The sequence below is a fragment of the Coturnix japonica genome, chromosome 2 (assembly GCF_001577835.2).
Source record: "Coturnix japonica isolate 7356 chromosome 2, Coturnix japonica 2.1, whole genome shotgun sequence".
NCBI classification, from domain to species: Eukaryota; Metazoa; Chordata; class Aves; order Galliformes; family Phasianidae; genus Coturnix; species Coturnix japonica.
The window spans coordinates 106,402,303-106,414,518 of NC_029517.1; the positions used below are offsets into that span (position 1 = coordinate 106,402,303).

The following is a 12,216-nucleotide window of genomic DNA, read 5'->3' on the forward strand; positions in this document are numbered from 1 at the left end:
TGCGCTCTGCTCCCCTCACACCACGGGCGTGTGCACGTCGCCGGGCAGAGGCGGGGAGGGGGTCAGGAGGGTCCGGGGTCTCCCCTTGTGCCCCGGCCGGGAGCGGCCGTGCCCCCCCGCCCCTCCGCCGCCGCGCACAGCCGCAGACACGGGCGGCCGCCGGCAGCCGGCAGCTCGCATGCAGCCGGGGATTACAGCGGGGCGAGGGCAGCGCGGGCTCGGCTTTTCTAGCCCCCCCGCCCCGCTTCCCTCCCGCTCCCCCCGCTCCGCCCGCCGGCCCAAGCCGTTCGCCGCGCCGCTCGCTCGGCGGCTTCGCGTCTCCGGGGGGTAGGAGGGAGATGCCTTCACCGTGTTTTTACCACCCCCAGCCCTCTCCGTGCCGGGGGGGGCGGTGATGTGGAGCCGAGAATGTAGAGCAAAGCCCTCCCCGGGAAGGAGCGACCAAAACAAACGTCTCGCCGTGGCTTTGGCGGCCGCGCAGTGCCCGGGGAAGCCCGAGCAGCCCCTGCCAGCGCTGGGGAATCCCTCCTCCAGCCCCCGGCGGTGCCCCGGGCGCCTGCGGAGCAAGGTAAGCGGCGGGGCATCCCTCTTCCCGCCGAGGGCTGCGTTTTCCTTGTATTATTTTCTTTTTTTTTTTTTTTCCCTAAGATTTTTATTCTTTTTTATTTTTTATTTTTTTTAAAGAACCCGAGTCATCCACGCCTCCCGAACAGCTGCGAGTTGCGAGGGAGGCGAGCGCTGCCCCCGCGGGATGCGTTCCCCCGGGCCGGGGGGAGCGCGAGGAGCCCCGGGGAGCCCCGGGCTGCGGGGCGGGGGGAGCTCGGAGGGGCCGTTCCGGAGCGCGGGTTCCCCCCGGCCGCTCGGTTCAGTGTGAGAGAGGATAACGTAGTCCTCAAGCTGGAGCTCTTTGGAAAGCCTGCCTTGTGTTTTTGTTCCTTCGGCGCTGCAAAAGCGGAGGGAAATGGCATTTCGTAGTATTCTGCCTCCTGCCGTGGGTGAGCTTTAAAGATAAAGGCTCGTCGTTTGTTTCCAATGCTCTGGTGGCGCCGGGGAACCTGATGATAGAAACCCCCGGTGTTCTCGGTGGATAACCGTCAGCTGAATTACCCCGAGTGCAGGATGATTGAAAATCCCCTCTCCCAAAGCTGGAAATACCGGAGCGCTATGCTTATCTAAAACACACCGGCATACATCCTCTCCATAGATACATCTCATGCTGTCATGGCTTTAAACACCCCAGTGTCTTTATAACTGTGCATGTTCGCCACACGGCTCCTACAAACCATTCAGTCTAGCAGCATTTCAGTGGCTGTGTGAAGGTGAACTGTCGTATATCCACAATGTATGGACAATATTCACAGTTGGACGTTGTTCAAATCAAGTTACATAATAATTAAGATATAAATAAGCAGTGTACGTGCAGTTTCTTGGACATTTTCATTCATTGCAGCTTAGACTATCTATATAGAATTGCTGCCAAAATCGTCACTTTTTAGATGTTTAGGTGAAAAAAGAAGTGTCAGTAGCATCAGGTGGAGGCAACAGCCCTAAGCAAACATGTAGGCAGGCAGACCTTGCCGCTTAAAGGACACCTAAGAGAAAGATCTCAGTGACCCCATCCTGTAGTCCTGAAGAGGCTGCTTTGGAAGAGAAAGACAAGCAGAGAAGCTGGACAGGCTGGGGAGAAGGGAAAGCCTTATCTGCTTTCTGCTGTCAAGTTGTACTCAAGTTCGTGCAGAGCCTCGGGGCTGAGCAAGGTGTGAGGAGCTCAGAGTCTGACCTAGGTCAGTGCAGCCCTATGCTGAGCACTCGGTAGCGCTGCTGGGAGGTCTGCTTGTCTGCCATCATCCAAGGTGTGTTATTAGAGCTTTGGAAGTCTTTGCCAGGGAGAGGAAATGCAGCGCACGCAGAAAGTTTGCTCCTGGTCCTTAGTGCTGCTGCCTTTCATTCAAACAATTCCTAATGCACGGACCCCTAGCTCAGTCTTACTGCAACTTGCAGCTGCCTTTTTTTTCATATGGTGCAGCCCTCACCACAGCATGCACGGTGCTGTAACCTTCTTTCTCATCTGGACGCTGTCACGGAGCTCAGCAGGGTGGCCTCATTCAGACACACACAGACAGTAAAAGTGAAAACAACTCCAGCTCGAGATGAAGGAGAAGCAGTGTTTGGGGCAGCGTGCTTCCTTCTTAGAGTCCCCATTGGCTTGAGCATTTTGAAATGCACTGTTGCTGTAAGGATGCCACATCAGATGTATTTATTTATTCATGCTCAGCCTTCTTTCCAAAGTGCAAGTTAATTGGCAAATTCTGGCTTACCATTCGAGGCAAGGCGAGGAGTGGAGATTTGCAACAGCTTTCCTTCCAACATTTGGGATTTTGCCAACAGTTTGCTACTGGGACTTTTAGAACGAAATCTTGATCTTATGTGACTTCCCTGGGCTTCGTGTTCGTACATGTGCAGGTAAACTGTTCTTCAAGGCTCCGCTATATTTAAAGCTACCTGCTGGAGGACGCTGCAGCCAGTGTTGGGCTCCGCATGTTGTCCTTATGTAAGCAGTACAGGGGAGGGGCTGCCTGCTCCCCAGGCTGAGGGGCTGGGGGAGAGGGGCTCAGTCAGCAGGCACAAGGTCTCTGTGAAGCAGCAGCTGAGGGGCTGCAGTGCTGGAGGACCTGTCTGCAGACCCTTCGGGAGGGCTCTGCTGCCTGAGCACAGACCTGCTGCTCCCACAGGCAGCTCCAAGAAGAAAAGCCTGGAGCCAGAAAGGAAAGCGCTGAAAGTTGCGAGCTATTCCAGCTCAGCTTTGTCTGGGCAGACATACAGACTTTAGAAAAATTATTATTCTTTGAAATATATTTGGAGGGATTCTTGCATAGTAACTTCTGAGTATTTAATATAATTTGTAGTAAATCTTGGGGACATATGGTTTTAACTCACAGTTTAGCAAGTAGAAATGAGTGTCTACTTCCTAACTATGATTTCAACTGTTAATCAAAATAAACTTTATGAGTTTTAATTGGAGAGATCTCTTAAAGATGTACAGTAGTGTTCTGTGGGATTCAGTGCAACAAACTGCTTGGCACAGTGTAGCTTAACTTTTTTCCTATTGTAAATGTAGTCTTCTGTAAATCCCCCAGTGTTATTCTTCTACAATTCTCAGCTATATGGAAAGGATTTGGAAGGAGTTTCATTATTTTCACTTTTGTTTGAGTGGTATATGGCTTTGGATATTACACTGCGTGCTGTAATAAATAGACTGCTGCGGTGCTCAAATTCAGTCCAAGTAGAATGTATCTATATTCAGTCCTATGATTAAATGCTAAAAGTGAGCAGAGAAGCTGAATTCTGGTCATTTAGTGACCAGAACTTGAAAGTTTCTTATCTTAGACAGCTCTAGATATAATGACAGTCCCAGTATAGCCTCGTAAGTCACCAAATGCCATAAAAGATTTAGCAATAGCGTGCATCAGTCAAGATATTTAAAATCTATTAAGCTTAAAGCCGTCTGTATTCTCTGTTAAAGGTGGAAGGCTGTTCTGCTTTTTCTCCATCCTGAAGCTCATTAAAGCACACGAAAGAACTTCAGTCTTACACTGACATCTTCCTAGAGTTAGAGTTCACTTATTTACTGAGCAATACATCACTTTCTCTCAAGGCTTGAGAGCTGGAGTGAGCTAAGGAGCTGTATTGCTACTTTTTTTTTTTTTTCCACCAGCACTGAAAATATGATGACATTAGCTCTGTAATCAGTAAATAATGAATATTATTTGGAATGCGTTTGTTCATAGATTATTGTGACCGCAAGAGCAATATTGAAACCGTAATGGAAAAGTCTTAGGCCATTAAAATCTGTGGGGTTTTTAATTTACTTGTTTCTAATGCAGGAAATCTATACTTAGCCATAATGGCAGATCAACTCTGACTTAGGTGTCTGGCTTCTATATGTTGCTATTCCTCCTCTGGATGACTGTAAAGAGGAGTAGTAACATCACTGCTGGCAGCAGCAGGAGTTAGAACCAACAGTCTATTAGATAATAAATAATATATGTCACACTGGCATAATGCAGCTCTGAGTATTAAGGAGTAGGCTGTGATAAGCAGCACTTGCCATCTTTACAAGGAGCAATGGCAATCCACCAATTTGCCTCTCATAATACCGTGATAGTGAGATCACAGTCTGTTGTGAAATTGTGCAAGGGCAGATGCAGCTGGAGTCTAAATGAAGGTGCCAAGAAGATCTGCTATCACACGTGAGGCAGAAGGATCCTCAGTGCTGGTCTCCTCAAGAAGTCATGGTCTTTACAAGATATTCTTTCTGCTGCCATTAAATTCGGTTATTACCTATTAGGAAATAAACATCAGCTCTTCAGGTAGAACCGTGTAACGAGGGAGTGAATGCAAAGCTGGACTGATAATTAACTGAACAAAGCTCTGAAACATAATCGTCTTTGATGACACTGGAGATGAGCTTCTCTCCCTGATTGCTTAACAAGTTAAGAAAGGGAAATCAATTATGGCAGTACAGTCCAAATACAGAATACATTTATCTCAGAACATTAGCAAGACGTCTCAGGGCAGCTCATAAAACAGTTTTTTCCCAGTATCTCATCAATTGTTAACTTTTAGAAAAATAGCTATATTTTAAATACACGAAGATAAAAATAATAAGCAAGCTCAACAGCTCAAATTGAGTCCACAGTGCTGCTTTTCAATGGAGTTTCAGTGATGTCCTGCCCTCTTAAAGTGTGAGGTTTTGGTTTACCTGTGGAGGTTGATGAGCTTGTCTCAGCTGGCTGTACTCTCAGATGACTGATGAATCCTACCTTAAATTACTGCCATACGTTCAGTGTGAATTTGAATGTATCAGAGAGATCATGGGACAGTTTGAGCAGAAAGCGTTGGCAGGCTGCAGCAGCTGGAAAAATCCCGCTAGTGCATTTAAGCAGACGCAAAACAGTGAACTGGACTAATTAGCCTTGAAATAACAAAGCTACGAATGACACTATTGTACATGCTCTTCCAGTGGCTGCTGAGATTAATAGCATACAAAGTCGATCTTCCTTGACAGTAGTGCCATCTAGAAGGTCTCGCCTTCTAGAATGTTTCCATGTCATGCTTTTTCTGCTCTCACTGTAGTCTTGTGGTTAGGTTACTTGCCTAGAAGTGGGAAAATGAGCTCTTAGGCCTTTCATAGATGAACATGATGCAAACAAGTATTTGCCTCTTGTAATGTGAGATTCCCTCCATGCAAAGGGCTGCTCATACTGTGCAGCTATGGATCCCTTTCTGACACACCTCACTGGGTGGGTGTTTTCCATCCACACTGCCATCCTGGGTCTTACTGGTAGCAGCAGTAGCCTATGATGTATGAACCAAGCAGTTACATATATGGGTTGTTACCACCAACCACCACCTCTAAAACCATTTTATACATTGGAGTTTGCTCAGTTGTTGTTTTTTTGTTTTTGTTTTTGTTTTTTTGTTTGTTTTGTTTTGTTTTGTTTTTGAAGGGCTGTTCTTTATGTGAAAGGAGGCTTTCACTTGTCAAATACTTTTCAGGGGAGTTGTCTCCTTTTGATCCTGACTGTATACTGGGCCTGGATGGGAGCTCAGAGTACTTCCTTCTGACTGTGAAGCACTGTGTTGATTCTGCTCTAGAGATGCCCATATCCTTCTTTGAATGCCAGTCTTGCATGCTTAATATTAAGAACCTTGAATTAATGGCTCTGATCAAGCAAATATTTAAGGGGATGCTGTGACTTTTAAAAAATGCATTTGGCTTGTAAATAAATACACTTACAACAGCATTTAAATAAAAAAATTCATCTTGTCTTTACTTCAGGATTACAGCAGCTGCCATTGTTGCATGGTACTGTGTATGATAGCGAGTGCTCATTTGTTCAGTTCTTATTTCAGTTCAATTCTGTTTAGTTCTGATGTTCTGCTTTCCAAAACTTACACTGTTTCCATTCATGGTAGGACTAAAAAACACTATGAAATTGAAGTCTCTTTTCTACAGAGTTACAGTGAAAGGACAGCACTAAGGACAGCACTCCCATACCCAGACCCCAAACCATCTCTACTTTTAGGCAGTATGTAGAACCAAACCACCTTAGATAAGGTCAGCAATCAAAGCTTCCTGCTTTCTGAATAACCACCAGGCAGAATAAGGTAAGAAATTGTCGCAGGCCTCATGTGACAACTTTTAAGACTAGACTGAGTTTGTTTTGAGGTATTCTATTGGTTGAGCCGTGAAAACATTGAAGGGCTGGACTCTCCCAAATCAAGTCTTTGCTGACATTTGTCTTAATCTTTTATGATAAAAGCTTTATTTTTTTGTTGTTTGTTGTTTTTTTTCTTGTGATGACTTGCTGATATTATGACCTTGGGGACATTTGGGGGCATTTTCACTTGTGTACAAAGGAACGTGTCAAAACTGAGTCATCCAGAAATGCAGACCTTGATTCCTTGCTTCTACGTTCAGTGCTTTTGTGAAGCACCTGAGATAGGAACGTAGGCTGTAGTAGGGTCAAGGAATTGAGACAAGTATCTCTTGAGTAAATATGCCCACCTCTAAGTGAAAACTTCAGGCATATCTCTTCCTGTCTGTTGTTTAGGTAGGTCTAGGCCTACCATTTTTCAAAAAGGGATAAAATCTGACACTTCTCAGTTTGTCTTGTTTCTTCAGACATCACTCATTGTGTATATAGTATAATATTGTATACTGTATAATATTTCCCTGCCTAGAAACCCAGAATAATAGTTCAGTACTGCACTGTGCAAGCTTTTATTCAGGAGAACAAAAAGACATCTGTGAAGTTCTCCAGTGCTTTCAGCTAGCTGGCAGCACTGTTATTGGTAGGGAGCAACGGAAGATTGAATTTAACAGGAAGATAGAAGATTTCAGGCTTAGAGTAGCCCTAAAACTAGTTATTTTAGGACATCTGGTTACAACAGTGCCTCCTGAAAGAGCAATAGGAATGTTAAAAACCTCATCCATCACTTTCGTGCGCCGCATTGCAATTTGAAAAAAAAAAAAGAAAAAAAAAGAAAAAAGAAAAAGCTTGTAAATAAAAGAGTTGTGAGTCAAAGCTCTAACTTATTAATATTAATGTATTTAACTCATTACTATATCCTGTATATATCATATCAGTGCATCCTCAAAGAATTGCATGAAAGCACTGATCAAAACTGTGGATCCAAAGTGCCAGCCAGGATATAAATACATAGTCTGACTTAGCCCTGAAGTGAGGATCTTACATAATCGCATTTCTGTAATATCTGGTTGTTTGAAATTAAAGAAAATGATCTGCCATTCGGCCTTGTACTGCTGTGTGACAGCTCATCCACTCTGAAATTTCCAGGGAAGGCTAAATATGCAATGAAAGACAGTATCTTTGGCAAAAGCAATAACTTAGCTCTTAGCAACCAAATGTAAACATAAAGTGCGGCCACCACAGACAATTCCACCGTCATCAAGAGATGCTCCAACATGAACTGCAACTGTTTTTGTAAACTGAGCAGGAACACACCATAATTTTTTGATAAGAATCAGATTGCCACGCTTGTCAAAGGCAAAATGGCAGAGTATTTTTAATAAGGAAAAACAGAGGACTAGAGTTAGTCAGGAATAAAGACTGATGATGATCTTAATTCAGCACTGGGACAGACTGTGAAGCTATTAGAGTATATCAGATGCTCCGAAACATAAGGAGGTCACTGGAATTCCTTTGCACTGCCTTCATAAGCATTTTTCATGCAGTGGAAGCACAAACCAAAAGTCAAAAGAATCTGTGAAACGATGAGTTCTGTTAGTGCTGAATGGATGTATATGTGGTCCACAGGGCTAAAGAATTGTAGAATAAGAATTCATGTGGTGTATTTTAGTTGTGATAGCATCCATTCATCGCTGATACAGTATCTAAAAGCAGTATTTGAGGAGCTGCCCAAGGGTTTAAGAACACGTTCAGATGGCCTTTTTTGCTCAGCGCAACTTTCTGTCTTTGTTGGCTTTACAGGCATCTGAAACTGGGCATTAGGTTGTCAAGTCATTCACTGCTCTCTTGAGACCTTAGTCCAGCAGGAAGGCATGTTCCAAATCCTGCTCTCAGCTTCTGTGGGGTTCTGCTCAAAAAGGGCAATATCTTGAGGTAAAATTGCACTGAATGCTGTCAAGTGTTCTGCCCTTTGGTTTAAAGTTGTTCACATCACCCTTAGTGGAGGCTTACCTACAACACTTCACTGGAGGACAGTTGCAGTAAGTAATTAATGATATTAGTGTGTACTAAAATATCAGATAAACCAAAACTACCAAGCTTATGTGGCTGCAAAATTTCACAAATACTCTATCAGATATACCCTCCATCCTTTTCCTGTCTTCTGTCTCCTCACCTATTTCTGTCTGGCTTTTCTTATACAAGGTCCTTAAGGAATATATAAAGCCTCTGAGCACTGTGCTCTTCATTAAGTTCAACTCATCCATCTAAAAGACGCTTCTGCACTCAAGACTTTGAGAGCAGGGAGCTACCAGACTTATGTCAGTGATTTGAAAAGTTCATCTATAAAAGACCCCAGCTTTTTAGAATGTTTCCTACAGATCTCTGGGACTCGTACAGCCAACGTGAAATTATCCAGGTACCAAAAATAAATATTTTGTGAGGTCTGTTCTGAGATAGAAATGGTAATCTTTTTAGACCAATTAACCAAACTAACACTCCAGAGGTGGTTTGCAGGTTTTAGTCTCACAGAGTCTTGCCTTCCATAGTCCATTCTGTCTATAGCTGTAAGAAAAGCCCACAAGGCTAAACCTGAACTTTCAAATTAGCTGAGGGAAGAACCTAGCTCTTGCACAGCTCTAGTCATGGTCATGGTCTAGCACAAACCACTGCTTGCAGAGAAACTTGATCACTGGGGGTGATGAGTTCAGGCTGCATCTTTTCCCCTTCTGGCCACGTGGCTTTAAGTGGATTCAGCCACTCATCTTGAAGGACTTGAGCCCTAGTGCAGACACAGCTGTGGACAGTCAAAGCTCAACTTCTTCCTTGTAGTGCATGCATGCATGTGCTACTGCATATGGATGTGAATCTGAGAAATGCTTGCAAGGCTTAGGATTACTGTCTGACATGTTTCCTGGCACTTCTCTGCCTTCAGCTTATCAATTCTTAATTCTGTGCGATGTGACTCCTGTCGGGGAGGGGGGGGGAGGGGAGGAATTGAAGTAATTATTACCTCATTTGATATATATATATTTTTTCCCTTCCCTTGGCTATGATCTCAGCCATTTTTTAAAGACTGAATTTAAAGGAAAACACTATTAATTAAGATACATCAGTTCACCATGAGAAAATTGCAACTCTTCATTGTTTTAATTTATTTTTATTTTTGAAACAACAGAAAATTGTTAAATGTGATATGGGAAGTCAGTGGTTAAGGAATGGTACTCCAGCCTTAAACAAAGCTACTGCCCATTACCTGACATCTCAGTTACGCTGAACTTTTTGGAAGCATTAACAAATTATTTTCCTCACGCTGGAGCCAGGCTGTGTTTCCAGAGACAGAGCTCTCTTTTGCCTGGATGCAGATCTCTTTGGAGCAAGGTCGTGGACATGTGGGTACAGCTTGGCCAGTGGGTGGAAGAGTCCCAGCACTTGGGCCAGCTGGCACGGTGACCTGGGTCTGTGTAGTTAAACTCATGTAGGCTCCAAAGCAGATGGCTGCATGCAGACCACTGACTGAGAGCAGACCTTGAAGCATGCTGACTCTCCAGCCATCCTTGCAAATTATTTGGGAAAGTCCTAATTGCGCTGTGCCAGGCAGTGCCCTGGCCATGTAAAGGCACAGGCAACTGAGTTCCTCTGCCTAAGGGTTTCATCTGCTCCTGTGGATGTGCCCATCAAATGTGATAAAAATGCTAACGACTCTGAAAAAGAAGCGACTGTCTCAATTTGAGCTGCCAAAATTACTGGGTACTTCAGCCGTCTCTGACCTTCATTTCTCCCTTATAAAGTAAGGATAATAATAGCCTGATATTGATGTTGGGATGGTAAACTTTTGGATGCCTTGGATGCTCTCAGGTAGGACAGTGAGATCTCCCTGAGGGAAATACATCACTGTGCATACAGTGCTGGGTTCACAACAGGACATGCTTAATAACATTAGAGGACAAATAGTGAATGAGAAAGATAAAAAGAATTGGTAAATAATTACCCATTCACATAATGCCGAAGGGATGGATGTGGGGGGAAATCACACCATTAAAATCTGTATGCATATGGTGTGGGGGAAGAAATCTCACCTTCATGCTGGCTTTCCTTAGGTTTCTGAGTAGTAGTCTTCACAGTTTTAATTTGTACTGAACACAAAGATTGGGTTTTGATTTGGAAAAGTTTTATTCAATATTATTGGTATTTATCTGCAAAGTCATTTAATTACTGCAAGGAAGGAAACTCGGTTTTACTGGGGGTTGCTCTTAGTATGTATTTGTGGCTATAATTCATGTCCTCTAAAACCTTCTCAGGACAAAAAATGCAGTGTCTGAAAAGTTAGTAAAAGCCAAAACAGTTATTTAATGAATTGTTAAGGTAACTTTGATTGCGTAGTTTTGTAACAATTAAAGATCTGGTGATTTCTTGTGAAATTCATAATGTGGATTATAAAGTTAAATATGTTTTGCAGGTGAAGTAGGGGCTCTTAATTATGTTTTTGCTAATGGCACAGTTAGAGACAGGCTCTGTAATCCAGGTTTGTGGGAAAAGCTGCCCAGAAAGAAGTTTAAAAAGTATATATTAGCAGAAAGCAAAAGAAGTTGTGAAGGAATATGCTTATGAAATAGACCAGAAGGATTTTTTTTTAAAGTCATATAGTCTATGGGTTGTATATGATGAAAGGAGCTCTATAAAAAGGCAGAAATCACCTTCATTTTTGAAGATTTTTCATTCCAGGAGAAGCTGTTTTATTTTTGATCTTTCCAAAGCTCTGTGTGACGGAGAGCATGTACCTTGGTGTGTAGCTGTATTCATAGTGCATTGTATCCAGTTCTCTGAACACAAACTGGATGATGTTTCACTTCTGACTTCCATATGACTGCAGTTAGCCAGGATTTTTAAAGCTCTTAAAGAAAAGCCACACTTCCTCAAGTAGGAAGATGTAACCGATAATTATACTGTCAGATGAGAAAATGTTTTATCAGCTGTAGACCAGCACTGGTGACACTATAATTTTGCATTGTTTAACAAATCTGTGTGGTAACCACACTGCATAAAAGGTAAAACAATGTGTACTCTGCCTATTTTCTGTTTGGTAATCAGAAAAGCAAAGAAGTGCTCAGTTAACCTCGGATTAGTCACGTCAGCCGCTTGACTTCTACTGTTTTACTCTGTATTGCTAATACTCAAGAATGGGAGATAATAAGAAAAGAGAAGGTATCTCTGAGATTCAAGAATGAATAAACAAATGAAGCTCCGCAGAAATTGCCTGAAGACTTGACTGATTTCATGGAGAATGACAGAAGCTCTTTACGAATTTCTTAAATTCTTGTGTTTTGTTATGTAAGACATCCTTAAAGGGAGAAAGAGAATTGTGCATTGAAGTCTTAAAACATTTTTTCATAAAAGGCTGTGAGTACTTCTTCCATGCAGAAATATGCTCTTATAGCTGCTTAGTGTTTATGTGATGGTCTCTGTCAGAAGGTGGATAAATGCATCACAGACCACAAGGAGATGCTTAAGTGACAAGATCTGAGTCCTCTCCTCTACTAGGGTGCATGAAGGTAGTTGCCGTGTTTTGTCTCCGAATGAACTTCTTCTATGGGGCTCATTGCTGCTTCCCCATAGTTTTCAGTGCAGTGGCAGCAAGCCCCCTGGTGCATGGTTCTTGGAATGAAGGAAGCCACCTGTGCTGCAGCTCCAAAGTCCCCGTACTCCCTACATCTTCTCTTTCCATCTGAGGCAATGAGGAGGAGGGTAAAATCAGAGGCAAAAAAAAAAAAAAGCAGAGCCTAAGGGGAAGAAAGGAAAAAACACCACAGAAAGGGATGCATATTATGTAATCCTACTGATGTCAGGGCTTTGGTTTTGATACAACATTTATCTTTGCGAGTTAACTTACCACAGTACATTTTTTATGAATGAAGGTAAATGTTACAGGCTTAAACTCTTACGTAAATAGGCAGAGAGGTAATCAAGAGAGATTTACGTTGCATTGCTGGAGGTAGAATGG

The 12,216-nt window shown here is 43.1% G+C and overlaps 1 protein-coding gene across 1 annotated transcript in view; it reads left to right on the top strand.

Moving 5' to 3' along the window:
• Window positions 1-216: 216 nt before the first annotated feature.
• KCNB2 (potassium voltage-gated channel subfamily B member 2) overlaps window positions 217-12,216 on the top strand; it is a 184,480-nt gene continuing 172,480 nt past the window's right edge. Inside the window, exon 1 of the mRNA XM_015855775.2 lies at window positions 217-568. The gene's annotated coding sequence lies outside the window, so the exon portion shown is untranslated. The remainder of the gene's footprint in view (window positions 569-12,216) is intronic.